Source organism: Podarcis filfolensis (assembly GCF_964270895.1).
Source record: "Podarcis filfolensis genome assembly, chromosome: 16".
Classification (NCBI taxonomy): domain Eukaryota; kingdom Metazoa; phylum Chordata; class Lepidosauria; order Squamata; family Lacertidae; genus Podarcis; species Podarcis filfolensis.
This window is the reverse complement of record NC_139620.1, coordinates 5,516,156-5,526,728: the sequence shown is the minus strand read 5'-3', so window position 1 is coordinate 5,526,728 and position 10,573 is coordinate 5,516,156. Positions and strand designations below refer to the sequence as shown.

The following is a 10,573-nucleotide window of genomic DNA, read 5'->3' as shown; positions in this document are numbered from 1 at the left end:
CCTTTGAAGGTGACTCAGAAACTGCAATGAATCCAGAATGCAGCAGCTAGACTGGTGACTGGGACCGGCCGCCGAAACCATATAACACCGGTCCTGAAAGACCTACATTGGCTCCCAGTACGTTTCCAAGCACAATTCAAAGTGTTGGTGCTGACCTTTAAAGCCCTAAAGGGCCTCAGCCCAGTATACCTGAAGGAGTGTCTCCATCCCCATCGTTCAGCCCAGACACTGAGGTCCAGCGCCGAGGGCCTTCTGGCGGTTCCCTCACTGCGAGAAGTGAGATTACAGGCAACCAGGCAGAGGGCCTTCTCAGTGATGGCGCCCTCCCTGTGGAATGCCCTCCCATCAGCTGTGTAGGAAATAAACAATTATCTGACTTTTAGAAGACGTCTGAAGGCAGTCCTGTTTAGGGAAGTTTGTGATGTTTAATGTTTTATCATGCTTTTAATGTTCTGTTGGGAGCTGCCCAGAGTGGCTGGGAAAACTCAGCCAGATGGGCGGGGTATAATATATTGTTATTTCATCCAGGAGGATGAAAATTGAATATTACCAGACAAGGCATCCCTGTACTGGGATGTTTTTTATGTTTGACATTTTATTATATTCTCATATGTGCTGAAAGTCACCCAGAGTAGCTTGGGAAACCCAGCCAGATGGATGGGGTATAAATATTATTGTTGTTAATTACTACTACTACTACTACTACTATTGCCTACCACTGATCCCCAGAATGTATCTAGAAATGATTTTGGTAATCAACCAGTTGTCTTTAGCACAGGTCCCCTTGTCAAAGAGCAAGGATAGTTTACATGGTGCCCTGCAGAAGTTGTGGGATATCAACCCTCACCACCTCTGACCATTGGCCATCTTGGGTGGGGCTGCTGTGAGGTGGACCCCAACCACATCCAGAGGCCCACCACTGAATACTCTTGTGCAGTGGCGTAGCGTGGGGTGCAGGGGGGCCGGCCGCACCAGGCGCAACATCCGGGGGGCGCGCTCGCACTCGAGTGCTAAAATCCACGGGTTAGGGGGCGCAAATTACTTGCCTTGCCCCGGGTGCTGACAACCCACGCTACGCCACTGCTCTTGTGATAGAAAATGAAGAGAAGTAGACAAAACCATTTTGCTCTATGAGATGCTGAAATTTTTATTGAGGATATAAAGGAAGGAGCCAGTGGAAATGGCCTGTTGCAGTTGAAAAACATGCAGCAGTAACAGAGATATGAAACATCTTGTTTCTTGGAAAGCTGATATACATCATCATGGATCGAGGCGACAACAAAAATGCAGAGTTGGTTGCTATTATGCGATGAGCCTCCTTCAGCCAAGCGCTGCTGAAACACAATTTGGTAGAGAGTCCTAGCATAGCACCAACGCCTGGGATACAAGACGCCAGGAAACAGGGGGAACCAAAGGAATAAAGTCCAAGCATGAAGCATTAACAGAAGTGCGGAGACCTCACAAATCCCACTGGCTGAACAGTAGGGCCTCTGGAGTTCTCAGCAGTTCTGACTACTGTGTCCATTCATTCAGCTGCGGGTCAGAATCCTGCCTCTTCTTTCCTGGATCATCCACGTTTCATCTGGACTTAACATGGCCACCTCTTACCAGGGTAGTAACATGGCCAGCGACCGGGGCCATAATACTGTGGGGGGCAGTACTGTGGATATTGCCAAGTGTAGCCAGGACGCCACTTGGAACCATAGCCGCCGCCATAACCATAGCCATAGCCATAACCCCTAGGGTAGTAGCAGCTACGCTGACGTGGTCGGTAGCAGTACGGATACTGATAGAAGGAGTCCAGGCCTTCCATTTCTGGGTCATAGAAGTCCTCCATCAAGATACCGTCATTCAGCAGAGACATCTTGAAGCTGGTTGGGAAAGATCTGAAACGAGGTTATTGCAGTATAATTTTGTTATTAACTTTTTCAAACATTTTCACAATCATCTTCGTACCAAACAGCTACATCGTTTCATAAATTGACTTCCCACCCCTGATTTCCACAGTGTTTTCACTCAAACCTTTTCTACTGTGTTCTATCTATTGCATAAAGTTTATTACAATTATGAGGTCTATTACCAAGAATGAGGTTTTTGGAAGAGCGGGTATAATATGCAAAATTGGGTTAAAGCAGATGTAGGGAACCTCAGGCCAAGGGGTCGAATGCAGCCATTGAAGGTTCTCTATCTGCCCTCAGAACTCTTCCCATTATTATTATTATTATTATTATTATTATTATTATTATTAGATCAAACACCCCTCTTGGCAGCCATGCGTCTTCTCTGCATCCCTCACAAAGCCCTGCTTCACGTCCCAAACCTTTTTTTGGTATGTGTGAAATGTGTCTTTCAACTCTGGTCATGCCTCTTGCATGCCTGGGTAGAGGACAGAGGGGGATTGTGTGAGTAGATACTAGACTACTGCATAAAGGTAATCTTTGCACCTGTTGCTTCATCCACCTTTTCCTCTCCCCCCACCCCCTCTATCCACCCTGAGCTTCCTGCCCCCAGCCTCAATTTTCCCTCTGGTCCCAACCCACCACGGCCATGTGGCTTCCAAGAAGTTACCCAGAATGCAATGCACTATGTGTTAACTACTCTATTCCGAACTTAAAAATGGAAAGCGTAATGCTGGTGGTCATCAAAGGTGGTTTAAAGACCCTTTCAAGGCAAATCTTTAAAAATGTAGTATAAATACTGACAACTGGGAAGGACTGGCCTGCAAGCGTTCCAGCTGGAGAACAGCCTTTACCAAAGGTGTCATGGGCTTTGAAGACACTCGAACTCAGGACGCAAGGGAGAAACGTGCCAAGAGGAAGGCACGCTTGGAAAACCCTCACCGTGATCAATCCTGCTGGGAAACCAATGTCCCCACTGTGGAAGGACGTGTGGATCCAGAATTGGCCTCCACAGTCCCTTACAGACTCACTGTTAAAACCATGTTTATGGAAGACAATCTTACTCGGCTACGAGGGATCACCAAAGAAGAAGACACTACAGTATGTGTTACTTTCAGAGAAAGGGGTGGGGAGAGTGAAAATGGATATTTAAAAAAATCCTGGTCCTATGTTCCAAAACTACATTTCTGTTATAGCTTTTTGTTTTTAGCATATACACACAGACACACACACACACACACACACACACACACCCCTTCTATGTTTTATCTGTGTTCTTTCAATTAAACTCAGCTGTCATTCAGTGCTGGCAGGACTTGAACTGGATGCACCTGCAGTCTGAATCTCAAGAGGGCAGCTCCATATATTCCCCTAAAGGTAAAGGTAAAGGGACCCCTGACCATTAGGTCCAGTCGTGGCCGACTCTGGGGTTGCAGTGCTCATCTTGCTTTATTGGCCGAGGGAGCCGGCGTACAGCTTCCAGGTCATGTGGCCAGCATGACTAAGCCGCTTCTGGCGAACCAGAGCAGTGCACAGAAATGCCGTTTACCTTCCCGCCGGAGTAGTACCTATTTATCTACTTGCACTTTGACATGCTTTCAAACTGCTAGGTTGGCAGGAGGTGGGACTGAGCAACGGAAGCTCACCCCATCGCGGGGATTCGAACCGCCAACCTTCTGATCAGCAAGTCCTAGGCTCTGTGGTTTAACCCACAACGCCACCCACGTCCCGTATATTCCTCTAGTGCGCTCCAAATCCACCAGAAGGTCCTCTTTAGGAAATGTTTGGTGCCAAGTTGAGTCCCCAAACATTATCAGTTACGCTAACTGGACAGACTCTTTTCTCCAGAAGATGTCCCCCGGGGACATTCGAAATCAGCGAGAAGAATCAGAACACCAAACCGTAGCTCAACTGAAACACTCTTTATGACATTTCTCCAGAATTTTGCCCAGGGAGGAACTCAGAAATTTCCCTCAACATTTCACTTTGGGTAAAAGTTGGGTATGGGGGGGGGGGGAGAGATCAAACCAGGTTAGTCTGATATTGAAGAACCTTCGGAGAAGAGAAGCATTTGCAGAACCATTTGCCCATTAAAAGGAAAGAAATTACCTGGTTTCCTACTGGATCCGAAGAGATGGTTTCAGAGGATCGGCTGCTTCTGGTGTATCCCATTGGGGGACAACCCTTTTTATACGGTTCGCTGGTGTGCATAGAGGAAATAATTATTGCTCAATTCTGGGAGCCTAAAATTAACAGTCAGCTGTTTAATTGTCAGCTGTTTAATAGGCGCTCTCTAATTATTTTCACTTCCTTGTTTCACAAGATGTTTTTCATCCCACCATCGCTTCACCTGAGGGTGGTAGCATGGGTGTGTGAAGATGCAGAGGCGGGGAGGAATAACTTAGGAAGGCTGACATTCTTTATCCTATTGTGCACGGGTTTCACTGAACCCAATTAAGCTTATTTCCGAGCAGACATAATCTTAGAATAGTGCTGATAAAGGAATTTTTGCTGGAACCCCCATCCTGCGCTGCTCTCTGGGAAGAGGCATTTGGTGATCCCAGGAGTGTACGGCCCTAGCTAAACCAATCTGAGTAATTAACTTGGTACTTAGATACTTAGACCCCTAACTCCCCTCACCCACAGCCAGCATGGCCGAGACTCAAGACCAAGAGGTTCCCAAATGTGTTTGGCCTACTGCCCCCTTTTCTTTCTTTCTTTTTTCTTTTTTTAATATTTTATTCAATATTTTATTTTCAATGCAAAATTACAACAAAAATTACAAACATTGAATCCAAAATAAAACAGTAAAAACAAGAAAAAAAACACAAACAAAAACAAAAAACAAAAACAAACACCTACAAATAAAACCATATCATCATTCTAATCATTACGTACATATACACATATTGACTTCCTTCCTTTGTTCTAAGACCTCAATTTTGTTGTTGTTGTTGTTTACTCATTTAGTTGTGTCCGACTCTTTGTGACCCCATGGACCAGAGCACACCAGGCCCTCCTGTCTTCCACTGCCTCCCGCAGTTGGGTCAAACTCATGCTGGTAGCTTCGAGAACACTGTCCCACCATCTCGTCCTCTGTCGTCCCCTTCTCCTTGTGCCCTCCATCTTTCCCAACATCAGGGTCTTTTCCAGGGAGTCTTCTCTTCTCATGAGGTGGCCAAAGTACTGGAGCCTCAGCTTCACAATCTGTCCTTCCAGTGAGCACTCAGGGCTGATTTCCTTAAGAATGGATAGGTTTAATCTTCTTGCAGTCCATGGGACTCTCAAGAGTCTCCTCCAGCACCATAATTCAAAAGCATCCATTTTTCGGCGATCAGCCTACTTTATGGTCCAGCTCTCACTCAAAATTTTTACTCTTTCTAAATTGTTGTGTCTAATGTAGATTACCTCTGTCTTTATACTGTTTGCACCATTTTTCTCTTTAACCCTGCAAAACTTCATTCTCCACATACCGATATGCTTACTCCTGAACAATGTTTTTTTAATATACTCTTTAGCACATCCCCATTCTTTTAATAATTTTTGGTCCGATTGTCCCTTTATGAATGCTGTGAGGCCTACTGCCCCCTTTTCAAGGAAAAAAATTACTCAGTGTCCCCCTGGCTCAGTCCAATCAGTCCCAGGGGTGAAACTGGTGTTTGGGCCCACCTGCCATCGGCCAAATAAGCAGGCAAGCTGAGATCCATTTCCCAGGCCTGGGTGAAGCTGAAAAGGGTTCGTCAAAGCCCAGAAAACCCCCCTGCTTCTAGCACAACTGCCGGATCCACAGGAGACGTTGTTGCCATCCCACAACAGCGCCAGATCTGGTGGTAAGCGCAATTACACAGCAGATGAAGCCTGTACGAATGGTTTTTCAAAAATCTCTTCTCTTCGTTCTTTATGCTTCCCCTGCCACCCTTCTTTTTTTAATCCAATGCCCTTCCAATTCCACCCGACGCTACAGTGGTACCTTGTGTTACATACGCTTCAGGTTACATACACTTCAGGTTACAGACTCCGCTAACCCAGAAATACAGTGGTACCTCAGGTTAAGTACTTAATTCGTTCCGGAGGTCCGTACTTAACCTGAATCTGTTCTTAACCTGAAGCACCACTTTAGCTAATGGGGCCTCCTGCTGCCGCCGCGCCGCCAGAGCACGATTTCTGTTCTCATCCTGAAGCAAAGTTCTTAACCTGAAGCACTATTTCTGGGTTAGCGGGGTCTGTAACCTGAAGCGTATGTAACCCGAGGTACCATTGTAGTGCTTCAGGTTAAGAACTTTGCTTCAGGATGAGAACAGAAATCGTGCTCCGGCGGCACAGCGGCAGCGGGAGGCCCCATTAGCTAAAGTGGTGCTACAGGTTAAGAACAGATTCAGGTTAAGAATGGACCTCCAGAACAAATTAAGTTCTTAACCTGAGGTACCACTGTACTACCACCCGATGATAATTCCAGCACCGGGGACGATCTTGCCCACTTTGGGAAACACTGGTCAAGACTGATGGAAGTTGTAGTCCGGCAATTACAATAAAGCAACAGAGCCTGTGTCTAGACCCATGATTCTTGGAGCCTTACAGATTCTGCTGGAGTCCACCACCCCTTTGGCCAGCACGGGCAATGGCCAAGGAGGATGGAATCTTGTTCTCCAGCAATGTTGCATGTTTCCCATTCCTGGAGCAATGTCACTGCATACTAAACTGGCCTCAATCTGTCAAGGGCTTTATATATATCAATAGTAAAACCATCAACTTGGTCTGGTAACAAATCGGCAGCCAGTGGAGATGTCTGAGCACAGGCCTAATGCAATGAGAGGCTCCTACTCCTGGTTACAGTTGTGCTACAGTATTTTGCACTAAATTCACGCGGGTACCAATGCATGCGCGTCTCTGCCCCTGTATGTCTAATAAGGTAGAATCTGTCACACACATCCTTCTATTTTCTATAGTGAAGAACGAGTTCAACTCATTTTGCCGCTTTTATCAAAATTTATACCCCTACAACATTATTTGGAATCCTCCCCCGAAATTCTACGAAAATACCTTCTGGAAGATTCCTCAAGCTCAATATCATATGAGGTGGCCAAATTTTGCACTTTAGTAATCAGGAAGCGTAAATCTCCTCTGTTGAATGGCACACTGCGAAGTTCCCTTGTGTAATCTTTTTTTTTTCTGATGTTGTTGTTGATTTCTTTTTGTTTGATCTTGTGGTGTTTAGTGTCACTGGCTTTTGCCTCAATAAAACTTGAAACTTGAAGTATTTTGCACTCATGGCAGTTTCCCAGCCAACCCCATGGAATCTAACAACATCTGCAGGGCCACAGATCCACCATCCCTTGCAGTGTCCTTTTGCAGGTGTAAGCATCAAGAAGCATTTCGGGCTCTCAGTGTGGATATTTACGGGATTCCTACGGGGTGGTCTGCATCTCCTTGTGCTACATAAATGTTCTTCAATACTCCTGCAATAGTATCTCTACACTGGCCTCCTTTGACTCCTCCCAGGCCATAGTTTCCAAACCTGCCACTCACCCTTTCCCCTGTTTTAATAGCAAACGTTTTGAAGGTGGTGCTTTGGTATAAACCGTGGGTAGGCAAACTAAGACCCAGGGGCCAGATCCGGCCCAATCACCTTCTAAATCCGGCCCGTGGACGGTCCGTGAATCAAGGTGTTTTTACATGAGTAGAATGTGTACTTTTATTTAAAATGCATCTCTGGGTTATTTGTGAGGCATAGGAATTTTTCTCCCCCCCCCCCAAGATATAGCCCAGCCCTCCACAACATCTGAGAGACAGTGGACCAGCCCCCTGCTGAAAAAGTTTCCTGATCTCTTCGGCTTGCCGATCAGAAGGCGGCGGTTCGAATCCCCACAATGGGATGAGCTCCTGTTGCTCTGTCCCAGCTCCTGCCAACCTAGCAGTTCGAAAGCACACCAGTGCAAATAGATAAATAAGTACCGCTGCAGCGGGAAGGTAAACGGCGTTTCTGTGCGCTCTGGTTTCCGTCACGGTGTCCTGTCGCGCCAGAAGCAGTTAAGTCATGCTGGCCACATGACCCGGAAAGCTGTCTGTGGACAAACGCCGGCTCCCTCGGCCTGAAAGCGAGATGAGCGCCACAACCCCATAGTCGCCTTTGACTGGACTTAACCGTCCACTGTTTTGTTTTGTTTTTAAAAAAACCTAATAGCAAAAGTTAGCTGTGCTAGCTCTGTCCTGCAAAAGCCAATCTCTGAGCGAAACAAAATCCTGGGAACATTTGTGAATACCCTAATACTGTTCAGAACACAAGCCATCCTGAATGTGCAATGGAATGTGCAATGTGCAATGAAAAAGAAGTCCATAGGGGCCCCAGATCACAGGGAAAAAAGACATCCCTTCTCTGTCCAGTCCATTAAGGAAGTAATGTCATTCCTTGGCAAGGAACCCAAACAGACATTCATAACAAGTGTTTCTGTTTTATTATTACGGCACAGAGACTGGTTTACGACTTTGGGTGAAGCAACTGCTTCTTCGCCCACCTTTACTGGAAAGAAACAGAGCCGCAAAGGATTCCTTGTAACCACAATTGCAGCAGATTGCAAATAATTGCTGGGATGGTTGAGCTTATCAGGGGTGTTTCTTGCATGAAAGGAGGTGAGTGATGCCCTATGAAGCACACCTGGTTTGGGTCCTTTAATCAAGGCTCAGCTGGGTCACACATACACCTACATTGGAAGCACTTCAAACCTGCAAGCAATGTCTGAAGACGCGGAATCTCTGGCAAATCTCGCTCATTACTAGAGTTACTATGTCCCTCCTTATGGTAGTCAGGGCCCGATCCAGTATTTGGAGTGGAACCAATCTGGCATGGGAAGATCTGGGCGCTAAATCCAGATTGGAGGGTGGGGGGATGCATACACATTTTAATTAGCGTTTATAACATTCTCTCTTTCTTCCCATGCTCCAACTGCATTGGGGAGTCCTACGTCTAGACTGGAGAAGACTGAGAGGTTGCATGAAACCCATCTTCAAATATCTTAAGGGCTGTCACCAGGAAGATGGAGCAACCTTGTTTTCTACTGGGTAGGACCCAAACTAATGGATTCAAATTATGTTGTTGTTTAGTCGTGTCCGACTCTTCGTGACCCCCTGGACCAGAGCACGCCAGACACTCCTGTCTTCCACTGCCTCCCACAGTTTGGTCAAACTCATGCTGGTAGCTTCAACGACACTGTCCCACCATCTTGTCCTCTGTCGTCCCATTCTGCTTGTGTCCTCCATGTTTCCCAACATCAGGGTCTTTTCCAGGGAGTCTTCTCTTCTCATGAGGTGGCCAAAGTCTTGGAGCGTCAGCTTCAGGATCTGTCCTTCCAGTGAGCACTCAGGGCTGATTTCCTTCAGAATGGATAGGTTTGATCTTCTTGCAGTCCATGGGATTCTCAAGAGTCTCCTCCAGCACCAGAATTCAAAAGCATCCGTTCTCCGGTGATCAGCCTTCTTTGTGGTCCAGCTCTCACTTCCATACATCGCTACTGGGAAGAATAGGAATATCAGCTCAATATCAGAGAGAACTTTCTGGGGGGTAGGAGCCATTTGACAATGGAGTGGAGAACCTCAGAAGGCGGCAGGCTCTCCTTCATTAGAGGTTTTTTAACAGAGGTTGAATGGGCATCTGCCAGGGGTTCTTTAGATGTGATTCCTGCATTGTAGGGATTTGGGCTAGCTACTAGACGAGCCTTGGGATCCCGTCCAATTCTACAATTCAGTGATTCTATGATAGGTAAAGGTAAAGGGACCCCTGACCATTAGGTCCAGTCGTGACCAACTCTGGGGTTGCGCCGCTCATCTCACTTTACTGGCCGAGGGAGATGGGATTCAGCTTCCGGGTCATGTGGCCAGCATGACTAAGCCGCTTCTGGCCAACCAGAAATCATAGTTTAAATTAGACATATGGTCAGGGTGGGATTGGCAACAGTGCCCAGCAGGAAGTGGTGAGATGGTTTAGGTGACTTTCCAATGCCACACGTCGCCACTGCTTACCAATTGGGCAGTGGTGAGGCAGAAGGAAGTTGGGCACATTGCAAGCTCGGCAGCAGGAGCACCAAACTGAAGCCAGGTATGCAACACCACCCCACCAGTGGCTATGGAAAAGGAAACGATTTTGGGAAATGATATATAATGAATTGAAGAAAATGTTCAAAATGACATTTGCAAAACAAAACAAAAAACAAACAGAAGCAATTTTTGTTAGGGATTGTAGGACAAGACCTGCCAAGGAAAACAAAAACAAGAAAAATCTACGTATGCTACAACAGCAGCAAGAGTCTTGACTGCACCAGGATGGAAGAATGAGGAAACCCCAACAAAAGAACAGTGGCAAGAGAAATCGATGAACTATGCAGAGTTGGCTAAATTGAAATACAAATTGCGAGATAAGGACAACTGTGATTTCAAAGAAGAATGGGAACTTTTTACAAATTATTTTAAAAAACAACAAAGTGAATTGGACTCCTTGGCGGGTTTTGAATAAACATACATAAATTTATTGATTGTTAACGTAGTAGAAAGATAATATAAGGATTTAGACAATTTTACAGTATGCAGAGAATAATATGTGCTGAGAAATCAGAGAGAGGAGCTGAGAGAAGTCTCTGGGGGAGGGGAGGGGGTTTGGGGTGGGGGGAAGGAGCAAAATAATGATT

At 46.1% G+C, this 10,573-nt stretch overlaps 1 long non-coding RNA gene across 1 annotated transcript; it reads right to left on the bottom strand.

The window, feature by feature from the left end:
- Window positions 1-1,121: 1,121 nt before the first annotated feature.
- On the bottom strand, window positions 1,122-4,141 carry LOC310751924. The gene is made up of 2 exons (XR_014542680.1): window positions 4,008-4,141; window positions 1,122-1,886 (listed from the first exon to the last, which is right to left on the bottom strand). It is a non-coding gene; the product is annotated as an uncharacterized lncRNA (long non-coding RNA).
- Window positions 4,142-10,573: the final 6,432 nt, after the last annotated feature.